Source organism: Neopsephotus bourkii, unplaced genomic scaffold (genome assembly GCF_033783945.1).
Source record: "Neopsephotus bourkii isolate Nb327-2 ecotype Australia unplaced genomic scaffold, CSIRO-AGI_Nbou_v1 NB_1825, whole genome shotgun sequence".
Classification (NCBI taxonomy): Eukaryota; Metazoa; Chordata; class Aves; order Psittaciformes; family Psittacidae; genus Neopsephotus; species Neopsephotus bourkii.
The window spans coordinates 3,483,284-3,509,702 of NW_026902298.1; the positions used below are offsets into that span (position 1 = coordinate 3,483,284).

Genomic DNA, 26,419 nt, shown 5'->3' on the forward strand with positions numbered 1-26,419 from the left:
TGGTTTCCTCTACTCACTTTTCATGCATTGTGAATTCCTCCTTGGGCTTCAGGTGCTCTTCCTATTAGGGCTTGTCCTAACACAACTGCAGCAGCAAAGCAGGCACAGCTGAGGCTCATCCGCTTCCCAACCTGAATCCCATCTTCCTAGCCTGAATCCTACCTCCCCATGTTGCCCCAGAAGAGACAGCAGTAGCCCAGAGGGTGAGTAGAGGACTGTATCTCATGAACATCCCTGAGCACTGTATGGACCTCTCAGTCCCCTGCAGGTCTTTTGGTTCTGAGTGTGTCTTCTCACCTCCTACCCTCCTTCCCTACCTGGTCTTTGTTGTTCCAGAATTGTTTCCCTTCCTCTTTAATCCTTCCTGATCTCCTTGGAAGGCCCTGTGTATCTGTGCTCTGCCTATTATTTAACTGCACAAGAGATACCAAGGTAATTGATATTTGTTTCTGCATGGTATGCTCTCTGCACAGTGCCTTTTTCATCCATTTATCTCTAAGGAGGAGGCAGCTATTCTCTAGGTGTATAATTCATAGCACAGCAGGTCTCTGCTTTCAGTCAGCCTAGAGCTATCAGCTGTTAGTAACGTGGTTATTGATGACAACAGTGTTTTAGAGGTGCTGTTTTCCCTATTGTTGCAACTCAAGTAGAGGGCGACACTCTTCATCTTGTGGAGTCTAAAGGGATATATACCAAGGGAATATATTCCTGCTGTCACATTCTCCAGCAACTCTTTATTATCCATCTGTACTACCCACTGTGTGACTGAATTCACCCACTGACTGAATTCTAGAAATTACCCTATTTATAAATGGTTTCAGAATTGGTTTTTTAAATTGTTGTTGCAAGAAAATTAAAGCTAATAGTGATGTTCTCTTCTCCCCCCCCCCCCCCCTTTTTTCTGCTCATATTATAAAGTTTACATGTCATCTTAGTTTGGAGCCAATTTCATAAATGTGGTGCTCTGCTTTGCTGATGGTGCTTGGGTAGCTGTATGTGCTGAAAGCTGGCTACACTTATGGTCTGTTCTGTTACGCTTAGCTCCTTTCCTCTCAATTAGTCACTGGATTATGTTTACCTTTTCTGCTATGCTTTTTGGAATTTAATCACCTTATTAACATCTGGCTAATACCTTACAAATTCAACGGCTTCTCATACGCGGTAGTATTCAGTACTTTCCCCCTTTCATTAAACGCTTCTCTCCCCCCCTGCACTTCACTTCTCCTACTCATTTCAGCAAAGTGGTTCCTATGGCAACACACTTTCCATATACACTTTAGGTTGTGCTTCAGCATAAAAAACATTAGATCAGGCTCTCTTCTATTTAATGAAGGCTTAGGCACCCCCAACCCCCATCTGATACTGCCTGACTCACTCCAAGGTTTGGATTAAAACTATTTCTTTTGGTGGAATGAGGATTTTTTTTTTTTAATGTATAAATGTGTTCCGCAATTAAAATCCTGGTTTTGCCCATATTTGAAACCCTTAGTAGGCACGATCTTCCTGCTGTCTTCTCCAGCAGTCTAGGTGGGCTGGTGGGATTTATCCTTTATCTTCAAAACTAGTGTTCTTGTTCTGAAGGGATGCTGCAGGAAATAGCATCTTCCAGAGGCACTTCCAGGTCTGCCCTGGTGGGCAGTACACAAGGGGCTGCAGAATCCCCCGGTTCAGACTCTCTGGGGCTCGATCAAGGTGGTCACTGCTACTCCACGTACAGGTACAAATTGTGCTCAACTAAATAACAGTCATGTCCTTCAGTCAGCCATCACAATTCATCAACAAGCCTATCGCAAATAAAATCAACAAGATGTTCCCATTCGCAGCTTTTGGCTTGCAATGACACAGTCTGTTACAAACCCATCAGATGTTGCAGTGCCGCACTGCTTTGCAAGTGTTTGAACATGTTGCTGTCCAATGTGATGTTTTTCTTCAGATGAAACAAGCTTTAAATATTTGCACAATAACATCTGAAGATGTCCACTCATCTGAATGTGAGAGGATGGCATAAAATATACCCCACTCTTCATACAGGTGTATGTGTGTGCACACAGAATCAGTTCTTCAACTCTTTCCAAAGACCAGGGGCTGTTAGGGGGTGTTATTTATTTGTATTATGCCAGTGACCCTTAATTGCATGCTCCTTTTCTGCTACATGGTTTTTAGAATTACAGAACCCACGTGTCATCCCTGCCCAGACCAGTTATGTTTTATGTACAAGATGTGATTAGAGATGTTTGCAGACATGTGGGAGACAGAATGCAAGGAAAACAGTAGGACAGTAACGATCAGGAAGATGGACTGCAGCCTAATAATACTGCCAAACTAAACACTGTTACAGTTTTGTGTGTCTCATGGAAAAGCTGATCAAAGCAAAGATCCAGGAAAATTAATTTTGGATAGATTTCAGTGCAACAAGATTTCATTTGCCAATGACAGAGAAAAAGAAATTGCAGTAATTGAAACGTGATCTGAAAGCCTGAGCAGAACATTTAGTTGCATGGAATAGAATTTACTCTGCTAAGCATTAATAATCCTACCTAGGTCAGGAAAAATAACTTGAATTATGTGTAGTTAGGAGATGTTGGCTAAAAGTCTCAAAAGCATGCATGAGGCCATAGCATCCACAGGAGAATGCTTTCCATTTCTAGAAATGACTGAAGGTTTTGACAGTGAGGATGTCTTTGGCTTGGAGTGAAAATACTCAAGTCTTCTAAAGATCAGATCACAAATATCTCTTCTTAAGATACTTAAGAAGCTGTCAAAGAAAGTCCACCAAAGAGGTGTATCGAGTAGCAACTATTGATTTCAAGTTCATCCATCTAAACACTGAACTTGTCCCACAGTTCACAGAGCCATAGAGCTGCTTATCTGTTTTGCAAAGCTGGATTCATAATTTGTTTTCTGTTCTTATTTTATCAAACAGCTGCTATCTTGTCCCTGCAGTTCCCATCAAATGCTCATTTCTCCATTTTGTGGTGGTTAATTGAGAATGAAAAAAAACAAACCAAACAGAACAAAACACAAAATGCTCATAATTTAAAGCGTGCCTGCGTAGTGTGTTTAGGCAGTTGAGAAGTTGCTCTGCCAGTGATGTGAAGTGACTCATGACTTTCATCTATTTGATCTATTCTATCAAAACTGCTATTGTGGCAGCAGCAATCCTGAAAATATTTTTCCCTAAGCTTTATCCCAAGCGATGTTATTCAGACTACACAAAACCACTATGTCCAGAAGTCAGATGTTCATGAGACAATAGCTGTAGGAAGAGTTGTCTCTTACCATCCTATTTAGAAAATAAATTACTCATTCTTACATGTGCTGGTTGGGGCTGAAGATGATTACTCAGTTGTATAAAACTTAGAGAACATGGTGAGATCTTGTCTGTGGTTAGTATCAATACCCTTTAGTATAGACATCACGTATCCAAAGGGCAAGCAAAACACAAAACTTTTGGAAAAGGGCTATTGACTCCACATAGCTATAAAGTGGTGGGGTTTGTGCCATCACTGCAATTTCAAAACACCTTCCAGGTCTGCATTAATTAGTGTAACTACCATATGCCAGCAATGGTTCTTCTCGTTTCACCTTTTGAAGAAAACAGTGTGGGCAGAGAAGTGTTTTAGTTGGGTTTTTGAAGTTATCTGTACATGCATATTACTAAATACTCATTTAAAGCAAGATGAAAAACTGTTTAAAAGCAAATCTGGTGAGGTCTGTGACAGTCTCCATTGCGTTGGGAAATCATTCCTTAGCCAATGGCTGACCTATCAAATCGTGGTTCAGCTCTTGGATGCTCAGCATGAGTCATGTCAGTGTAATTCCAGCCCAATTAACTTTCATATTCTCAATTTATGTTTGGAGATTGTGCGTATGTGCAGGTCCAGTAACTGCAAATGTTCATACTTAAGCAAATCGAACCCAGAATGAGTAATCTGAGCTCTTTCATCATTAAGCACACTTAAAAGTGCTGGCCATAATCTTTCCAGACTGCTACACTTTTAGAGTCATCATGAGCTGTTTTGGAGAGGCATTTGACTGGTGATTATTTAAAGACTTAAGGAACAGTGTTTGGACTCCTGTGGTTCCCTAGAAATTAGTGCTGGTGGCTGTGATTAGTAAATGAGAAGTAGAGGTCTGTATCATTTGTGAAACTCTTCAGAACCAATTGTACACACTTACCAGCTTTTATCCTGATTTCAGGATGTGGAGGTGTAGAGTGAGGAAAAATTACATCTCTTCAGGATTAGTAGGTTCAGAAAATGTGCAAATCTGGAGATATTTCCACATGTAACCATAAGTATAAGCTAATTCTTGCATTAGGTAGCTGCAGACAGCAACAAGATCCCCTCTTTGCCTTTTCTTCTTAAGGTTGAGCAAACCCAAAAGCCTCTTCTTCTGCATGAATGTCTACAACAGCAGTATTCAAAGTAAGCTACACATGAGAAGGCAGATCTGCTGTACTGAGTATCTAACTCACTTTTTGAGGAGAAGGGCAACTTTACCCACCTGCTTTTATCCTGAAGCCTTGCAGAGCTGTGCCATGAATTATTGCTGATTCTACATGACAGAAGAGGTGTGCATTGCTTGGTTGCAAGAGAACATCTCTGTTCCATGTGACTGCTTCCTTTACTGCAAACCTTAGAGTTGCGATGAACAAACCACATTTGCTGCTGTTTACTTTTCACTTCCTTAAAGTTCATGTAATAGTAGCTGTACATCTGAAATGCGTTTCATTTCATGATCCCAAAGTGCTTTGATGTATTAAGCTTTAAGTCATACTTGCTAAGGTACAGAGGTACAAAGGGGACTGAGAATGACACAAAAAACAGAACAGAGCTTGTGCCTGGGGAAGAAGACCTCACCAAGAACACCTTTATGGTGATGCTGGTGGCTTCAAGGAGGCAAAGCTGGTAGGAAGCACTACTTTGTTATACTTCATGTATTCCAAGAGGTTCTCATATACACTGGGGCTTTGTGCCTTTTTGCCTAAGTGTGCCTACAGTTTAGATTTTCAATTAATTAAAGAAATTTTAAGCAAATTTTGAGGGAGTCTCTTTTTTAAAATCAAAATGTTGCTTTGTGACTCTAAAATTGTTTATATAAAAAAATTGCAAACTTTTAAATAAAACCCATATTTACACTGTAATGTCAGAATAGGGCTGCACCAGTTGTATATCCACAGATGGAAAAATCTCAAGGAGAAATAGGTCAAAAAGCTTTTCAAATCATACGAATTGCTCCTAATCTCTCCTCTTTCACTGGATGGAATGCAATGTTGTCATTTTCCTGGGATTCAATTTATAGTGTTCAAGTCCGTGATACGGGCTTGGATCACCTACCTTGGTATAGCTGTCTACCACATGCTCCTAATTTTCATACTGGTATCATGCTGCTGAGGACAACAATCAGGTAGAACAAAACTATATATTCCTTGAGAGTAAAGTCAAAGTTGAAACCTGTGTTTGAGAAGTTTATTCATCTTGTCTCGATTCGATGACACAGAGAAATGGAGAATTCAGCAATTCATGTGCTAATTTCTTCCAATGGTTATTCATTTCAGTATCTATTAAAATATGTGCATTATTTCCCATGTGGATTTCTCTGACTTGCAATTCCTAATCTCTTCTTTTCATGCCTTTCTAAATGAAAGTCGTTAAGTATCTAATATTTTGTCCCATAAAAATGGCTCTACATTAAGATTTCTGTTTTCTCTTTGCCAAGCTGTAAGCCTTTATAACAATTTCTTCAGCTCTTCAGCTGTCTGTCTTTGTGGCCCTTCTGGCTTCTGCCCCAGTGTTTTGCTGCCATTTTTGGACAACTGAATTTCTGTCAGTGTTTTAGTGCCAGTGTCCTCAGTACCCAAATACATATTTCTGGTCTGCATTTCACTCCTTTTTCTGTTCAGTCTAAGCACACCTAACCCATGTGAATCGCCCAGCCATTTCTACTGTAAATCCCTCTTATATTCACTCTTTTCAAGTATTCATAGCAATGTCTTTCATTCTTTGTTTCTTTCTATATATTGTATTAGTTGGTTATATTCAGACAGATTTCATTCAACTGGGACTAGCTTAACAAATGAACTAGATCATAAAATAGGGGTGATTCTTTTACTTGTTATTACCTTTTCTAACAGTCTTTGTTCTAGCCTCAGATTTAGTCAAAAGAAGCTTAGCTTTCAAAACCATTCATGAAAATGATGAAAAATGTGTCCTCTTGTATTTATCCCTCTAAAACTCCACTGAAAATATCTTCATTCAGGAATCATTTTGTGCTTCTAAATAACATTTTGAGGCACACACCATTTCCTTCTAACTTAATACGGGCTTTACTGATACTTTATGGCACACAGCTGTAGTATTCATTCAAACACTTCACAGAACAATATTAAACTTAGAGGTTTTTAAGTTGGTCATATTTCTAAAAGCAGGCCTGAGGCTTTTTTGAGGTGGCATATTTTCAATAAAATCATATGAATGCCATTACGTTCCTATCCTTAATTTTTCTTGTCATTACTTTAATTGCACTGATATCAGGCTGACTCCTCTGCACTTGTCCAAGCATCTTCTCTGTTCATCTGGATGCCAATTATTTCATCCTGCTGGAGTGTCCAAGGAGGAGGTGCAACAAGGAGGAAAATCTATAAACCATATGTATCCTCATCTGTCACTTCAAGAACTCTTAGACATTCTCTAATCATACCTATTTATATATAATCTTCTATTCCCAGTTAATAGTGTTTCAGTTTTTACTTTGTGTTTAATAAGCACTCTAATTACAGACAGGTATTTCATCTGTTTCATGTAAATGAAGTTAATCATCCCATTTCTTTCCAAAACCTGAATAGAAGTATTTAGTGAATAGTTCCATGTTCTGCATTACTACTACGAATTTTATTATCTTCACCTAATGATGGATCTACGCTATTGCTCAGAGCTTTTTTCTTCCAAATAGACTGAAACAGTCATTTTTTACTGTTCTTAGTCTTGCCAGCTGCATTTCTTCTAGAACCTATTATAATTTTCTGTACTTGATACCTTTTGACTTACACCAGGTGCTATTCTACTTTCTTTTTATTTCTGGTGGCTACCTCTATTTCACCACTGAACCAGGAAGAACTTCTAAGCCTGTCCTGCCCTTCCTAGAGCTCCATCTGTCAATGATAAAGGTTGATCATTAAGATCTGTGATGGCAGAGCAGTGAATTGGAGAATCCATTGACACCGCCTGGTATGATGCTATCTGAAGAGCCACATGTATAAAAACTGTAGCTGCAGACAATGGCCTCAGACTCTATGGCTGTGGCCCCAGTGTTAACAGGGAGTCCCTGATGACAGTTGCTTTCATCCATGGCATCAAAATTACCTTTTTTGGTAGAATATTTCCATATTGTGAAGGTGTCTGGCACTTTTCTGTTTTCTTCCTCTGGAGGCAAGTTCTGCTGTAGTTTTTGCTTGACTGCTTATATGAAAATCCAACAAACCATATGTAAGGAGAGAGGCAAAATTATCTCCTCAGCTGAACCCATCAAACCTTGACAACAGACTCGTAGCTCTCTATCTTGGGATGTCTCAGTAGCAAATTCTGCCCAGGGGCTTGTGAGTACAAACGTGTGGCTAATAAAAATTGAGGTTTTTACTTGAGAGCAGAAGGAAACTGGATTTTCACCAGAGCTTTGAGAGAATACAATAATAAGAGTTTGTCTTTTAAGTACTCTCTCATCATTTACCTAATATGCTTGACATGCTGATCAATGATATGGAATAATGTAATAAGTTCATCCTGACAAGCTGAGGAGTTCAGAGTAGGGATTGTGCTCTACATTAAGGGCACGCAACCTAGGAGAAAATGTAAGTGTGTAAGCAAAAACAGAGTCGGATGAAGACTGACTAAGAAGCGAGAAATCAAATAGCCACATGCGCGGGACCTGTTTTGGGATAGCGCCCCTAGGGCCAGCCTTAGCTACCTGCTTGACATGTGCCTGATTCCTTAATCCATGGTGTAAATTGTGTGTTGCAAACATTGTCCTTGAAAGCAATATGTTTGTGGAAGTGCTAAAATGTTTTTTTATATTTGCAAGAGGTCAATGATTGTCCTGGTTTGGGTGCAGGGAGAGCACAAATTTGATGAGGCTAATGTCACCTTGATGCAGATCCCAAATTAGAGCTTTCTGAAACAGAATAATAGAGAATCAGTTTATTCTGGTTTAAGCCTGACATTTTAAGAGGCCTAAAATTAGTCCTGGATATGACAGACAATATTTGGGTTTTTACTTGTTTGTTCACCATTATCTTCAGCTCCTTTAAGAAGACTAGAACAGAGTGAGCCTGTGGGGTTGGATGGAAGGAGCTCCTTCATGGTGGAGAACAGAAGGTCCTAAAAGCTAGGATAAACTTCCAGATCTGATAGGCAAAAGGAAGGAAGGAAGATGGGTCCCTACAGCTCATGTGGGGTCTGATGCTTGTCAGAAAGTCCATGAGTTAGAAGTAGCAATGTCTTAAAGTGCAAAGCATCTCCTCCCATAGGACCATGATGAATGAGAAGAAAATTGTGTATAATCCCTCCACAATCTCTCTTTGACTTAAAATAATCACTTTGATAGCATATGTGCTAGTAAATAATAGCAATATTCCCAAAACAAATGTGATTGTCCTTGCTGTCAAGTTGTTAGCAGGGTCAATAGCACGTTTTGGCCCAGTACTACATGATGTGGAAGCCAGCCTGGGTACAAGATTAGCCACAGAGGCCAGGTTAAACTTTGGGCAGTAGGAGAGTTTGGTGGCACAGACATGAGCTGCTCCAAGCTCCCTGGGAATCATCTTGGAAGCATCTGAGTTACTAATAATGCACATAGCCTGTGAGGTCTCTCTAATTAAAAATGTCAGGATTCTAATAAAACTTCCATCTTCTGAGTCCAAAAGTCTTTTAGAGCTACCTGAAAGGTCTGGCCAGCCCAGGGTTCTGTGGCACTGGGGTTAATCCATCCCTGGCAGCGTCTGCAGCTCCTGACACTATATGAGTGTGAAAGCAGAATTGCCTGGAAAACAAAGGCTACCGCTGTATCAGCAGGGCTGCAAGCAGTGCAGAATGTTAGATTAAGGTAAAAAATAAAGGGTTTTTATAATTATTATTTTCTAAAGTACATTTTTCCCCTGCAGTCAGAATGTCAGAGCACCAGGAACAAATGCACTCTTTAGATCTGCAGGCGGTTAAGTGATGCTCTGTGCTCTGCAACCTGTTGGTACAGTAAAGTCTTTGCAGTACTTGAGCTGGCAACCAGCCGGGAACTTGAGGGTCACCCCTAATTTGCCTATTTATTATTGATTGAATGCTGCACAATGAACTGATTTGCATACATCTGCATAGAAGTTTAATGTTTAATTAATGCATATCTTTTACAGTTTTTAATATATGCTATCAGTCAGTGTCATGAATTGTGGGGAGATAAAAGCAGGTGAACAAAGCAAAAGGAGCAAATAGAACTTTTTGACCTAAAATCCACCTTTCTTCCACTGCTGATGTGCTTTTGAAAGCAATTCTTGGGAAATGAGACACATTTCCTAATTGCCCCCTGCTGCTACTTAGCATAGAGCTTCTATGAACACCCCTATGGCTGCTCATGCAGGGAGACGCAAGTCCATTAAAGGGCTGTGAATTACTCTTCTCCACTTAGAGAGCACTCTGATCAGCAGCACTGTTTGTGGTGCCTCTCCTGAGCACAGTATCTCTTTGCTGGGCTAGAAGATTAGGATGGAAAACAAGATACGAAACACAAAGATAAAATTGATGCTCACAAACTAACCATCAAATATTTTTCCCCTCCACAATATTTCATAGCCATAAAATTTTTAAAAACCCCACAATTTCATCTTTTAAATGTCTCTAAGCCAGTTTTCAAATAAATAAATAAATCTTGAAGCTTTGTGCTCAAAGCAAGGGAGGATCTTGTTGCTGTTTTCAGCTGCCAGAAACGAGGCTATAGAGAAGAGCCAGAGTCTTCTCAGGGATGCACAATGACAGGGTGGGAGGCAGAGGACACAAGTGACAATGAAGGAAATTCCAATTCATTTTTAAGTACAAAATATTCACTGTGACAGCAGTCAGGTATTGGAAGAAGTTGCTCAGAGAGACTGTGCAATGTCAGTCATTGAGTATATGCAGAACTCAACTGCTCAAGGCCCTGAGCAAATTGACCTGCTTTGAGCATGGGTCTGGACGAGATGAATTCTGGAAGGTCACTTCCTATATGAACTAATTTCTTCTTCTGTGTAGATCAAATAGATTTATGAGCATCAGGATATCTTTTACAAGATACACTTCCATTTCAACTAGATAGATATAATTGATAATAGTGCATATTTCATGGTGTAATTCACCATGTAAGTCTGTAGCTGTGTTAAGTAATGCTTGAGTACTGTGCTGAAATTAGTTTAAGGGACTTCAGTTACCTATCTTTTGAAGAACACTTCATTTGGATAATATGTAGAAGGATGACACAAGAAGGCACTAGGAAATTATCCCTCAAACTTGACTTATTTTGTGTGAGGTATATTAATACAGATAGCACTCAGGTTCTATTTGTTCGGTTAAAACTGCTTGTTAAGTATTGCGTGTGTATAAGGTAGTGTATCTTCATTTAAGTGTACAGAAAGTGAAGGGTGTGAAGATTCCTCTGCATGAAAATTGACTGTCAGGATAGCTAGATAAGTACAGAATCCTTCTTATGATAGAAAACTGCTCTAGCAAAACTATTGTTGAATTATTGGATCATATTTTTTATCATCTAGAGCCTGATAATAAAGTTATCTAGGAAACGTTCAGATCAGAGTTCTCCATGAAAACAGGATTAGGCTTTCATCTCAATATATATATCTCTTAAAAACAGATACATAATGTTGCTTGCTCTGAACTGAGGACCCCTGAAAAGCTGGTTACTACTGGAGGTAGAAGATAAGTGGTCTCAGTTAGGGCGTTGCTTTGAGCAGCAGAGCAACCAGATAACCCCCTTGTTTTCTGCAGGAAAAGTTAATTTTTAATGCTGCTGGCAAAGGAAACTGTAAAGGGGAAGATAGAAAATCTGCAAATAAAGAGAGAGGGGGGTAGAAAATCTGCATAAAATATGTCGAGAAATTGCCTGTTAATTTTCTTCCTTTCTGATATATATGCGACTGAGGTTGGTTTGTGTTTGCCAAGATGGTTAGGATTTATATAGGTATCAGGACTAAAATAGCTGAGGAACCATGCTGAGTCTTCCTCTTCTCATTCTAAACCCTCAAATACCGCTTCACCAGGAAGTTATCTGTCAGATACTTATTCTGGTTCTATCTTACAGTAGCATTTTTATGCTAAACCAGTAAAAACAAGACAAAATGAACAAAAACTATGAAAGATTGACTATGGGACTTTGTTATGTGCACTCTATTAACAAAATATTTATTATTGCAAAGGATAAGTGTCATGTAATAGGACAAACTGTTCACTGACAAACCTGCATCTGGGTATTGTCAGCAGGCACTGTGTGCATGTTGCAGAGGAGGGAAAATGAACAAAGAGATGAACACCTTATTACATAAAACACTGATTTAGGAGCCATCAACAGCATAATATTTTAATGTATATGGATATAATTTTTTAATGTATATGGATATAATTTTTTTAATGTATATGGATATAATTATTAATGTATATGGATATTTGACTCCTGGGGGCTGTCATTGAGGGTGAGGCTTCTTCTGCAGAGAAAATCCTTATTGTTCTAATAATCCTTATTTTGTTGATTACATTAGAATAGAGTATTTCAGTTGGAAGAGACCTACAATGATCATCTAGTCCAACTGCTTGACCAATTCAGGGCTGACCAAGTTAAAGCATGTTATTAAGGGCATTGTCCAAGTGCCTCTAACACTGCCAGGTTTGGGGCATTGACCACCTCTCTAGGTTCCACTGTTTGACCACCCTCTTGGTAAAAGAAATGCTTCCTATTTATTAGTAGATGCTAATACAGCACCTCCTGTGTTCCCATAAATTGCCTGTTCTATTTATTTGTCCTTCATATTAGGAATAAAGGGAAAAATGTTTTGGTAGGGTCCATTTTGGTAGGATATTATGGTTTTGCAGAAATGCCAGCAACAGTCCAGGTGGGTTTCTGGTTCCTAGCAGCTCCATTCTCCTGGTGAGCATCCTCCCACGGTGCTGAGCAGCCTCATCCTCCACACTGAGCAGTGCTTAGGGACTGCCCCCGGCCTGGACATGCACACCACTTACTACCTGGTGTTTGGCAGGGATTTTTCAGTTCTACACATTTGATTCTTTTAAGGAAATTGCCAAAATATCAAAATTATGGAAAATTAGCTTTCTCTGCCTATTTTCTAGCTCTGCATAGGAAACCTGTCTGACAAATTATCAAAAAATATAGGTGCCAAAATGAAAAATATCTGTTATTGTGTTATGATTAGAATCAAAGATCTCTGGAAATAGAGAACAAAAGAAACCATAAGCAGAATAATTGTGTCACTTTTCTGCTTCCATATGTTAGCATGAAGCTGTAGAGATTAAATAAACTTTAACAAAATTAGATCCATGAGTCTTTCATCAAGTTTCTCCTGGATTTACCATGCAGACTATAAAATTCTTTTAGTCCTAATAATGCTCAATACATAGAGGACATGACTTTACATACCAGGTTGCCTTTCGACTGTAATTAAAAAGTCCTCAAATATAGAAAATACTATGAAACTTTCCTTAGATTTCAGCAGTCATAATATTTATCACAAACAAATCATTAGCTTAAATTAACATGGGACATTCACTTATAGCAGCATTGCTTCAAAGAAAAAGATTAGCATTGAAAATGATGTTTTCTCAGCTGTCAATGCTGTCATCAGTGATTATATACTGTATAGTGACATTTTTCTTCCTCAGTATGATATTGAGTTCTAATCTTGAGTTTTTCAATGACTTGTACCTCTTGTCATTTTTCTTCATAAAGTGTACACCTAAATTTTAATGAACTGAACAAAGGTTGTGCCTCTTTTATTACTACTTCATGGGAATAAATAAGAGGATTTGGGTTTGGTTGGAAAGGTCAGAAATAATGTCTAGCTACCGTATCCAATCTAATGCCGGTAGATGTGCTTTCCCACAGGAAGTCATTAGCTTGCTGACCAGGTATGAAAGGAAAGTTAAACAAAATCAATCCATTGCAAAGAGTACTACGTTAAATCAACGTATATTAATATCCAAAATGCATTTAATTCTTCCAGAAAAAATAGGCCTTAATTTCTGGTAGTTTCATTTGAAGAAAGATCTGTAAGTGACTCCCGTGAATGTTAATATGCTTTAAATGGTGCATACATTGATTTCATACATTTAATTGAGTTTCCCTAATTGTCTCCAAATCTTCTTAAATCAACAAGTTTGTAGATTAAAACCAGAAGCTTATTTGGTAATCAATTAACTGCAAACCAAGCAGGGCATAAAAGTACATTCCACATTCTATATAGTAATAGTATAGGAATTACATTACAGGAATAAAAATGTTATTATTTGACCTTCAAAATTATGTTTCTTAGGTTTCTGAGAAAAGCCAAACATGTACCTCAAAAACTTGTCAAGAAACATGCATATATATTTGCAGGATTTATCTGCGTTTGTGATCGTTTGCATTTAATTTCCAGCCAATGTCTGCATGAATTTATTGTTGGTAATATTTTTATAATAAGCATATTTCATAGGAGTATTTGCCCAATAAATGTAGTGTTGATATTTACACCTCACCAGGCAGGAAAGAAAGAAATACTGTATGATTATGAAAAACTCATATTGTAAATACTAGCAACATAATGTTCATAAATTAGGCAGAGGGTATCTACTGACTCCCACGTGACCATTAATTTGTGAAAACAACAAAAAACCTCATTAAAAGGAAGAAGAAACAAAGAAAAGGAAACGGAGAAGAAAGCCTATATTGACTGTTCAGTTCTATTGGTCAGTCATACTCAGAAAAGCTTTATTTACCAGTCTTCTTTTTATTAGCATATAAGTAAACACACATGTAAGATTTTCATTTTTCATCCTCCTAAAAGGTCTTGTTATTTCAATGGGTAAGAGATAAAGTACAGTGGTCCAATGGGATGCTTACTGGGAAACAAATAGCTAAATTTACAGGTAAAAAGCAAAAGGACTTTTTTTCCTCCTAACTTTCTAGTCCAATCTAACTAATTTTTGCATGCCCAGAACTTTGATGGCACTTCCAGGGATCCAGGTTTTATTACCTTCTAACTGAATAACATCATATTTGTAGGGTCACACACTGCCAGGACACATCCCATCTATTAAGATATGAAACTGGTTATGATCTCCCCAAGGAGTCATCTTCCTAACTTCCCTGTCCTTTCATTGTGTACTGTGGACAGTGTTTTCTTTGTAAGGGTCATATTGTTTCCTATAAAAGTAGCCCATTTTCATCATCTTACTGCATTTTTATATGTTGTTATTAAAGCCCTTGTTTGGTACCAACACAGAGTAGTATGGATTGCCCACTTCTCACATGTTCACCTCAGGGTCACTTTGTTTTTATTGTTCTCATTCGGATATGTCGCTTCTGATTATTCTGCCCCCAAATTGCATTTTAGAGGCCAATAAGTGCGTTCTCTGAGAACTGGAGCTGAAAAAGCTCCTTTAATTTGTACCTGCACTCAGCCACAGTGCTTTTATGTTGTTTCCTCTTATACCCCTCAGATTGACATACGTTACTGCCTGCTGTGCAGTACTAACATGGGGAGAGCCGAAGGATTTTCACTTCTTCCTAGTTGTGTTTAAAAACAGAAGGACTGGAGAAAATCACTGCTTGGACCTTGCTGTATCTTGCAGAACTCTTTGCTTTGGAGGTGCTTAGGTGCCTGCAGCATTAACGATTAAATACATCATTATTTTTAGTTATCTTCACAATACCTGCAGGAAGCAGTGCTGAACTGAGAAACTGAGTTGCAGAAGCAGAGTCCATCCCAGAATACACAGGAACAAAACTGCTGCAGCAAATGTCTCAGGCTCTCAGCTACTGTGTTTGCTCCTGCTTTCCTTTTCCAAGGTGCTCTGCTAAAAAGGCAGTAGTGCTGTAAGCACAAAGGAGAGAAGCCACTCAGATTCCTCCTCCCCGCTGCTGCTCTTAACTTTTCTTTTACCTTTGGCTTTTATTTTCCATGGTTTATTTCCAGTTCAGGAGTCCAGCAGAAAACTGGTCAGGGCATAGAACCATCAACTCATAGAACAGTTTGGGTTGGAAGGGAACTTTAAAGGTCATCTTGTCCAACCCCCTTGCAGTAAGCAAGGATATCTTCCACCAGATCAAGTTACTCAGAGCCCCATCCAACCTGACTTTAAATGTTTGCAGGGATGCTGCATCCACTACCTCTCTGGGGAGCCAGCTCCAGCGTTTCACTACCCTCATCATAAGAAATTTCTCCCTCATATCTTTTCTAAATCTACCATCTTTTAGCATAGGAATAGAAAGCTACAAACTTAAGTGCTGAGAACTGCACATCTTCACCTTTAACGTGCACAGTCTCTCTGTTCCGTTCTTTGTTATTTCCTGATCAATCCCATTATATCATTTAAGAAACATTAACCAAATGTCCTTGTTGTATCTACATAGCATGAGTTATTTCAGTAGAGACTTCACTTGGAGACTCTTGATGCTGTAGTGAGAATTACGTATTTCACCTCCTTTAATTCTTCAGTTATTCAGTTAAAGGTCTTGGAGCATTTTCCCACTCCTAATTAATCCTTGAGTAAGTAATAATAAGTAGTTCAAGAACAGAGCATCTAATCAGTGCCCTGGTTCCTGGGTCCCATCAGAGACAATCCTTGCAAAATGGTGGCTTGTCCTTAAGTGCCCAGCTCAGCTTAGACTCTGTGGAATTTAGGTGCCAGGTACAGCTATATTTCCTTGTTCATGGTTGCTGCTGACCTATAGATGGAGTATCATTGCCATTCATGCCTTCAGAGTGCCCAAGTAGTACAGGAATACACCGAGCATGAAGTCCCCACACAGCAGGTTCGCTAGGGTATCATCCCCCTTCCCTAACCAAAAAGGTTTCTGGTGAGAACTGAATTAATTGGTTTGACATTAAATCCAAGACAGTAAATCTGCAGTTTCAACTACAGATGATTCCTGCAGAGATGAGGGAGAGTTTGCCATATCCCAGCAGAGCAGTTCTTTCTTCCTTTCTTTTTGAGCAATGCTTCACACTGGTGCTCCTGCAGTTGCATACATTGTGCCTTGGTTGGAGGTACTTTCCTGGCACATTCACAAGTAATGGCAGAAAACTGCAGAAGTAAATTTGCAAGAATGGCTGGCACAGCCCTAGCTTGAGTATCACTTGCTGTCCTTCCTTGGCTTGTGTGGTTCACAAACTGCTTTACATATTCAGGCTCCAGGAAGAGCGTAACAGTGGAGTTTAATGAGTAGGTTAAATTCACTCATGGTGTCATCTAAGCTAGTTCATTTGGAGCTAGAATGGGTATCTCTACATTGCTCTGCCATCTGCATTGTAGTTAGTCATCCAGGCTTCAAATTTCCTTTCCTGAAAGAGAACTGTAGGAGGGGAAACTTAATCTAAAAGTGTGTGCGTACCGATTCCTGCGCTTGCTCTTTGTCACAATCAGTGCAGAAGGCATCCTCAGGCCACTTATTTTTGATGTTCTACCACAAATACAGGCCTGAATTTCACTATTTTCTCATTAAGACTGTTCAGTCTTCTCATCTTCTGTCCCCTTCCATGGATAGCCCCATGCAGCACTGCCGTGGGCTTCTTTAATACAGCAGATCTGCTCTCGCCACCACACATACCGTGCCTCTTACCGTGATGCCTGTAGAGCTGTTACTTTCTCCATGCGTCAGTAATTGCTATAGGTAACAGGAAGGACTATGCCAAGCTGACAGATTTTCATCACCATCCTCAGAGGAGTCAAGTGTATCATTCCTGTGCTGTGCTTCTTCCCCAAATCAGCCACCTACTCCTCCCACCACAGAGTGCACGCAGAGTTAAACTGCAAATCGCAGGAGGATCTTCATGTCCTTCCACCATTCTTTGCTATACAAAGCTTTTAACTCATCTACTCCCTGTACCAGGCTTATAAGGAGCCTGACCGTGGGATCTTCTGTTTCTGTAGAAGGTGCTTGTCTGTTTTTTGTGAGACCCCACTTGGAGTATTGTGTGCAGGTCTGGTGTCCTCGACATAAAAAGGACATGGAACTGTTGGAACAAGTCCAGAGGAGGCCACGAGGATGATCAGGGGACTGGAGCACCTCCCATATGAAGATAGGCTGAGAAAGTTGGGGCTGTTCAGCCTGGAGAAGAGAAGGCTGCGTGGAGACCTCATAGCAGCCTTCCAGTAGCTGAAGGGGGCCTATAGGGATGCTGGGGAGGGACTCTTCATTAGGGACTGTAGTGATAGGACAAGGGGCAACGGGTTAAAACTTAAACAGGGGAAGTTTAGATTGGATATAAGGAGGAAATTCTTTCCTGTTAGGGTGGTGAGGCGCTGGAATGGGTTGCCCAGGGAAGCTGTGAGTGCTCCATCCCTGGCGGTGTTCAGGACCAGGTTGGACAGAGCCCTGGGTAGTTTTAGTAGGAGGTGTCCCTGCCCATGGCAGGGGGGTGGAACTGGATGATTTTAAGGTCCTTTCCAACCCTGACTATTCTATGATTCTATGGATTGTGAGTTACTTTTCCAGCTCCTTGAGTTAGTAATTCCTTTGTGATTTGTTTTGGATTTGAATATGAGCCTTCAGATGAATTTAACTTATTTAAAAGGAAACAGCAGAAAGAAAACAATGGGAAACCCAGGGTTAAAGGGAAAATGAAAGTACAGACAGCAACAACAAAAAGCCCCAAAGAGTTCTGGGTACTGAAATATACCCTTCCAGTTTCTCAGATCTTTTAATCAGCTGAACCAACCTAATCCATACAGAAAATCATCATTTTTATGAAGTCTCATACTGCTCCTGAGATATCCACTGACTTATAGATGGACTGCTGTAGTATTCCAGGTTCATGGGGTGCTATAAAAGGCCTTTCAAATCAAATCCATGCAGCCTCTCCAGAGGCTTTAAGGAAAGAGCTATCTGGCCTTCCTTCCTTTTAGCAGCTCTTCTTTATTACTGATAAGATCATTTATATTCTTGAGACTATGAAGCTACCATTAAGGGACTTCAGCCTTCTTAACTAGCGAAGCAAGCTCTTGTCATTGCCCTTCATCAACTGGAATTGCTCTCTTGGGTGTGCGTTCATTCAGGCCTAACCAAATATCCTCTTTATTTCCCTGTTTTTTCACACATAGTCCTCATCCAGAGAGAAGACTTCAGCTTTCACTCTGCACTCATAGCAGAAAAGATGGCACTTGAGGAAAAAACTGTAATTCAGATAAATATTATTGCAGTAATAGCACTTGTGCAGTCCTTGCATCTCCAAAGCCCTGTGCCAGCTAATTTATTTATTAATCTAAATAAGCAGTTTTATTCATTTGTACTTAGGAGGATTAATCTTAGAAACAAACTATTTTAAAACTGTTCTTAAATGGAATTGCAAGCGTGCTGCGTTGACAGGAAATTCATTTCCCCATTGCCTTGCTGTGTCAATGACATTAATTTACATTGTCACTACTGTTTATTTTGCAATGCATGATGTATGTAGGTTACAGAATGAAATATTCTGTCTGACTCGATGTGTGGTACTGGTTTACCATATTTACAGAAGAACAAATTCTCATTGGGTTGAGACTACAGACAGTGGAATAGCTTGTGAAATCCATAAATCCTCAGTGGTCTCAGCTGAAATTGAAAGTTTGATAGATTTCATTACTCAAAAGGTACAGCAGCCCTATATCACCCTACTGCCCTTCTGAGACTATAGGTGTTGAAATTCCCTGTGGTTACCTTTATCAAATGTGATAAAAGACTTTTACAAGTATACCTAGCTGGTTTTGATTTGAAATAAGGTAGGTCTCAGAACTAACTATGCTCATATAGATTTCATGGCAATTTTCAGCAGGATTAGGGAGGGAGAGCTAAATCAGTGCCTTCGCAGGGAGGAGGCAGAGCAATGACCTGGCTTGTGACCTGCAGCCCTCAAGGTTCTGGGTTTTGTCTTGTAAGGGGCCCAAGTGAGGCTGGGCTGTTGTGAAATGTTCAGGCTGAGGCAGAGAAATGTGTTGAGTTCAAGCTCAAAGGAAAATATCTACAAGAAATGACATTTTCTTAGATCCCCTGATCACTGAAGGGTTTATGTTTCTTGTTATTACTGTTCTTCTGGCTGTTATTGTCTGAAAAATGCCCAGTCCTTCTTTAAATCCTGCTGGGCTCTTTGCTTTACAGGTACTCTCTGACAGTGCCACCAACAGAGGCTATCAAACAAAAGAGCCTTTCCTTTAGCCGGTGTAAATCTGACAAACATTCACTGGAGCAACTGAAGAGCGTAACTGCTAAACACAGGGTACTGAATAAGCACCCCTTCTGTTTGCATAATGGCTTCTTAGGGCACATGGCAAGGATTACCGGTCATCCATATCATCTGATGTAGCCTGGAGTTTATCTCTGTTGGTGCACATTTATTCACCTGGAACTCTGGGTCCAGACTGTGGAGATCCAATTTGCTTCACTGGGGTATGAATTTACTAGCTAATTTGTGATCTTGGTAGTATCAAATCTGCCCATAGTTATTCTTAATTTGAAGTTTCCTCAGCTGCTTCTTGAGCAGAAAAGGTAACTACTCTTGTTATTCCAGTTGAATGCTCTGATTTTTCCCCAGGGACCTGTGTGCTTACTTTAGATAACAAATATCTATTCGATATGTGGTAATATCTATTGTAATATCTATTGATGTGTAGACAAAATAGTCTATGTGACTGTGGAAGAAAGTAGTCACGTTTTGGCAGCAAATGGGAACACTTTTGTCTTTTGTTTCATTTTTAGATCATTTCTAGTTTGCAGCTTGAAGCAAAGAATCTCAAAGTCAATACCAAATGTGTTTGTTACAAATGCCTTAAAATATCTACTGTATATACATGAAGGTATACAGAAATCTGGGAGCCATATGGGATTTTCACACACCTGTCAGTGAAGTGAGTAAGTTTGAATGTGAAATCTTACATTCTGCACCAGAACATATGTGAAGAGCCCAAGGACATGGGTTGTGTGATGAGTGTATCCATTCACCGAAAAGGTAGCAGTTTCACAGAGCACTACATTGCTGAATATTATGGCAATATTGGCTACAAAATATTCCTAATGGAAAGATAACATGGAAACCAGGATATCTAATTAAAAATTGCAAGTAAATGTGAAATGGGGTAGTGATTTTTTTCTTGGAATTGTGGCTCTTGTGTAATACCACAGATTGTGCTTTATGCATGCCACCTACACACAGCTATGAAATATTGCAGTGGCTTACATTATTGTGATATTGGTCAGTTTTAGGTGAGCTGAATTTTAGGATGAATGTCATGTTGGTCAATGAGAATCAACCAAGCATTGCTTGTGTCTAAATCACACTGCACCAAATTATTGTAAAGCAGTGTCGTGTTTGCATAGATTACTTAGAGGGAAACCTCTTCAAACCTGAATGGTTAAGGCAAAACAAAATGGAAAATGGATGCCATTTAGGGCATTCTGGCACATATGGTTCAAAACTGTCTTTTATAAAAAATAGGTCAGAACCCCCTAATTAGTGCACAAGACAACAAACTGTTGTGCTTGGGCCATTTTAGAGAACCTCCATGATTTGCAAGTGACATATGTAAGCCCATGAGAATAGAAATTGGCTATAAAAGCCAAATCCAGTGGCACAGATCTTTTTGCTGCTTCTTAATGAGCTAAGATCTGTCATTTGGAATATTTTCTGCCCCTATTGGATTATTCCTAGTCAGCATCACTGGAGAATCCAATTATTGGATCTCAGCTGCCCTTTCCCTCTGAGAAAGACAGAGACATCAAAACCATTACTCTGATTAATCCCTGATACGTCTCCCCTGCATTCTGCCACCCAGTGACACACAGCTTTTCCTTCATACAAGCCGCTATAGTAAGAGCCAGTAGCACATGCAGAAACACTGCTCATGCCTCTGGCCTTTAGTGAAACACTTCTCACGTAGTGAAGGTGCTGAACACAAAGAGATAAATGAGGAATGGGGAGGGGGAAACAAGCAGCTGAGGACGGGAGAAAAGGGATATATATAGGACTTGCTTTTGCTATGCATGAAATGCAACACCCTGTTCCCACATCGTGACGCACATCAGTTGGTCCAGATGGTGAGAAGGGTTGGGTTTCTGCCTGGGGCTGCCGGAAGAGGCTTCATTTGCATTCCTCAGCCCAGTTGTTCATGGAAAAGCATCCGGGCGATGCACAGCCGCTCACACAACTGTGCTCACCTTCCTAAGCACAACCTTTCTTTGTGGTACCAAACACTGGGAGAGGTTTGCAGGCATCAGGAATGAAAGGAGTTTGATCAAGTTCAGGCTCCAAGTGGAGCCTTCTGAGTGTCGTCACCAGTGGTGTAGAAATAGCAAACCGTCCCAAATAAAGCATTCATTCACAATCTGTGCTGGTACAAATAGCCTGGAGTTTGTGTAAAACATACAAAATGCCTGGAGCTCAGCTCTGGAAGAACAGCTTCTGCTCCATCATAAAGGTCTTCCATACAAAACCCTTTCCTGTGGCTGTGTACTACCATTACCATAACCAGTTTTGCTTGTTAGGGGCTAATTGTGAGTGTTAATTTGAGACATGTGCAACAATTGTGCTTGTTACTGCTGTAATTAATCCCATTTGAAAATGTTCGGTTTCATTGATTGTATTGATGGGTCTAAGTTTTAGCTGTTTGATTCTGTTATTTTGTAGCTATAAATTTCCTTTAAGAACAATGCAGGCATAAGTGAAGAACATTACAGATATGTATTTGTAACTTAGAGGATATTCTTAAAACCTACCAGCATTTTTTTAGGGGCTTGTAAAATGTACACATCGTTTCACCTACCAAGTATATTGCTTTTAGCAGTCATTCTTCATGGAGTAAAGTTTTTAGTTTATCTTTGCTAATGTCCATGGAATTTGCCTGAATAATTTCCATTCATGATAGTGGAAGTTACGAACTCCGTGTTAGTCACTAAGCAAGAGCTGTGTCTTTAAGAAAGGAAGATTTTATGAAGATTAGCCATAAAAACCGCATCTAGAGGAGGTTGAAGCTACATTTACTACTGTATTAAGAAATGTTTAAGTGATGAATTCATATCAGCAAATGGCTTCTTCTCCAAGTTTTGCTTCTCCCCTAAAGTGCATTTGATCATTCCACCTTAACAAGGTGCAGTGATTGACAGGTAGAGATGTTGCACAGAGCAGGAGGTGGGAGTGTGCTCTATTGGTTTGTGCTTGTACATCCTGAGCACCAATTACTGTCACTGCTGCCAGCACTGATGTGTTTATCAGGATGAGTTATAGCAGAATATATGTACACAGGCAGTGTGTATGCTGGATGACCACCCCCTGTGATGTAAAATATGAGAGTCTGGGAGCTACCGTTTTATAATTCATCAGGTTCAGCAACTGAATGTTGTTGGTTGGCTTAGTTATAAAGGCAAGTGTGAACTGAACAGCAGACAGGAGCATCTCGCATTAAGAGTCCTGTGAAGCTGCATTTGGTGTCTGGGCTCTGCTTTTGTTCAAGTGAATTCAGTCCTCGGTGAGTGATGGGGGTTCTGTTGAGCTAAAGCTGTTATTATATAAGCTGGGGAAACCTGCCTGCTAGTTTTATGTGTATTTTGCTGCTGGAAGTCCTTGTCTGTGGTTGTTTTTAGATTTTGCAATATTTTCAGTCGTGTACGTTACTGGCAAAAATGAGATGAAAAGGAAAATTCAATGATGAATTATTCACTATAGTGCTGCGAGGATCTCTTTTCTAGCTAAAGTTACTTTCCTTTAGTGAGTGCGTTGGGGGGGTTCAAAGCTACAAACCAGCAAATCTACCTGTCATTAAATTGCTTTTATTAGCAGTTAAAGAGAGTGATAGCTGTGGCTTTTGTAACAAGAGGAAGAAAAAGCTAAAATCAGAAGCACTTACAAATTCTTTGCTTTTACGTGCATGTGGCTTTTCAGATGCAGCATCTTTTGTGTGCAGCAAGAGGCTGCAAAGAATTTGCATTGTAGAGCTTCTTAATTAGATAATCAGTAAAATGGTAGCCTCTCTCTGGTTTTGTGTGGCAATATGCTCAGTATCACGTTAAAATGAATGATTCCCCATCTTGCATAACAACAGTGCTGAAATTCGTGTAAGATGAAAGGCAAAGGGGGACTCTGAAACAAACTGTGGGAAACATGATATAGCACAGCTAAGCAGGGAAAGGTATATTTCCTATAATGTATGCATTACTTCTTAAATTTCACCAGCTTTTCATTCTTTGCTCTAATTTTCACTTGCTTTATTATGTCCTCTACATCAAGAAGCTCCTTTAATATCTGTCAATATTATCTTGCCAGTAACCTTTAAAGATCGGTACGGCAGCATATTTTTAATTGCTGTTTTAACCAGAAAGGAATTGAAAAGCAGAGTTTATGGGATTGAAATGTCAGCATTGCTGTACAATACCTGTATCCCTCCTCAGGAGAGGCAGGTGGTCATGAGTGACAATCTCACTTTTCCTTTTATCGGTAGCATATCATCGAAGGAGCAGTCGTTGCTCCTGCCTCTGCGCCGTTTGGGGTGTGGGGTTTTAATCTGTGGGGTGAAAAGGAAAGGTTGTTTTATCGAATATAAAGAGGCTTTGGCAGAACAGCACCTGTTGTCTTATTGCTGTATTAGTAATTGGAGAGAGAAACACTCTCTTCCAGAGACCTCTCCTTTGGTATTAGTCCGAACAGTTTACTCTGTAGTGATTTAAACTTGTATCGTGGCTTAGAAATAATCTATTCCATGTGTGAAACATTGAAACTGCAGGACAGATCCTGGATTAATTAATAAGAGGTCTCATTTTAGCATCATTTTTTATTTAAAGAGGAAGGCTATAGACAAAGTGGCCTTTGCCACAGACTTAGTTTGCAGAACAGATTGGCACTTACTCGTTATAAATCATATATTTGGAAAAAAAAATCGGGATTTCTGGAGAACATTTCCTGGCAGCCGAACAGACCAGAGCCTATTTCTAGGAAGGAGTATATACCTTCCTCAGTAGTGCTTTATTTAAGAGTATTTAACTGCTTTTTAAGCATTCAAATCTATTTTCAGTGACCCCTGTGCTAGCAAATGAGATTTCTTGAAGTGTGAGCTTCTGGCTTTGCAAGTTCTCCTCCTTTCAGAAATCTGTGATATTGCATCCATCTGTCTAGGCATTTATACTGCATGCATCACTATGGTGTAATCTCAGCAATCTGAACATTAACCATGTAAATGTATGTACTGTAACTGAGGAAGTATAAATTAGGACAGGAAAAGCAACCCTAAAAGGAGAAAGTTATGATATGGGCATATGGCTCTTGTGGGCACCAGAGCTCCAGACTCGCTATTTGTTATAACACAATAAATTGAGCTACCAACTAGTTCAGTCTCCAGGCAGTGGTATGGAGGCTTGGGCACAGACAAGACCAGCTTCTTGAAGTTCAGCCCAGATAAGAACAAGGAAAATAGCCAGAGGATGTGGCAAAGATAACTTTTCATGCTGGGTGTGTGCCTCCTGCTCATTTTGTCGTCATAGTCCAGGAGCGATGCTGAAGGAAAAACAACAGTGACTAAAGAATTGTATTTTAAATCCTCTCTGGTCTGGAGAACACAGTTGTCTTACCTGGAGATGAATTTGCTATTGTGATGCAAGCCTCCCACCTCGCAGTAAGGGACAGCAGTAAACTTTGTGGAGCACCGTGCCTTCACTACCGTTAGTTACCAGCGCTGGTCCAGGGACAGCCATCTGTGTGGTTATCCCGCTGGACACACGCTACACCACAACTCGAAGTATGTTGGCTTCCTATTCATTTCTGAATAGAGGTAATAATTTAGGACTGATGCATAGCACTCCTGAGTAGCAGAAATCTGCTCTCCAAAAGGAAATCATGCTCAGCTTTTGCCTTTTGGTGACAACTGAAGCCAGCCAAGGCACCTATGTTCAGATTATCTTTCATATAAAATACAGATGGCAGGGGGAAAACATCTTAGACAAAAGTCCTTAGCTTTGGAATTGGTCTGTCTTTCTTCTTCTTTTGGTCTGAAATACCTCAGGTGTACAGTGAAGTCCTGTGGCAGTTGATGGTCAACATTTTTGGTGAAATAGGGTATTGGACAACTTGCAATTACTCTTTAGAGAGTATTTTTCACTTTGCATTAACTAAAGCTAGTGTGGGACTGTAGTTGTGCAACCATGCTTTTTGTCTGTGTCAAAAGTGACTGGGGATTGCAGCAGCAATGTGTAAGCTCACACGCTTGTGTGCCTGTAACGCTTCTATTTTCCTCTTTCAAACACACACACACAAATGATACTTTTAAATAGAGAAATGCATTTATAGTACTGACTCTTGAGTACAGAAAGCTCTAGTGCATAGAATTGAAAACTATTGACTATATGATAAATCTGTTCTTTTTTTATTGAAGAGTCTGATAAAGTGACATTGCGTGCTATTTTGCAGCATTCTCAGTTTGAAATTAGTAGTCATGATGGGTGTGAAACAAAGCCATACAGACACCATCAAAGTAACGTGCTTTCAGAGAGAAGTCCTTCAGTGGAAAAATGGGTTTGAATGATAGGTTAGACATGCAGTATACTCAATGTTGAGAATAGAAAACACAACTTTATGGCAAGGAAGAGACAGAAGATAGTAAAGGATGACAATGTGTCAATGAAAAACTGTAAGGTCTTTTGTATATCCAGATAGATAGGCAGAGAAACACCATTTTAAAAGTTAATCAAACAGTGCATGAAAGGAACGAATTTGGCAACTGGAGCAGAGAGAAATGGTGTTCATAAACACAGTGTGCCTTTTGATGCTGGTCTGTTCCTTGTGTTGGGAGACAAACACGTGCAAAGGCCTAGTCATAGTATCATAGAATCATAGAATAGTTAGGGTTGGAAAGGCCCTCAAGATCATCAAGCTCCAACCCCCCTGCCATGGGCAGGGACACCTCGCTCTAAACCATATTACCCAAGGCTTCATCCAACCTGGCCTTGAACACTGCCAGGGATGAAGCATTCGCAACCTCCCTGGGCAACCCATTCCAGTGCCTCACCACTCTAACAGGAAAGAATTTCCTCCTTATACCCAATCTAAACTTCCCCTGTTTAAGTTTTAACCCATTACCCCTTGTCCTATCACTACAGTCCCTAATGAAGAGTCCAAATCCTGAATAAGAGATTTGTTTTAGATCTTATATGATTATACAAACTGCAG

General features: G+C 39.8%; 1 protein-coding gene across 39 annotated transcripts in view; it reads left to right on the forward strand.

Moving 5' to 3' along the window:
* Window positions 1-26,419, forward strand: part of DLG2 (discs large MAGUK scaffold protein 2) — a 1,002,605-nt gene that overhangs the window by 862,529 nt on the left and 113,657 nt on the right. Inside the window, exon 1 of one of the 39 annotated variants that reach the window (XM_061343375.1) lies at window positions 22,420-22,733. The exons of the other annotated variants lie outside the window; for them this stretch is intronic. The gene's annotated coding sequence lies outside the window, so the exon portion shown is untranslated. Of the gene's footprint in view, window positions 1-22,419; window positions 22,734-26,419 lie in introns of those variants that run through there. 39 annotated transcript variants of the gene reach the window in all.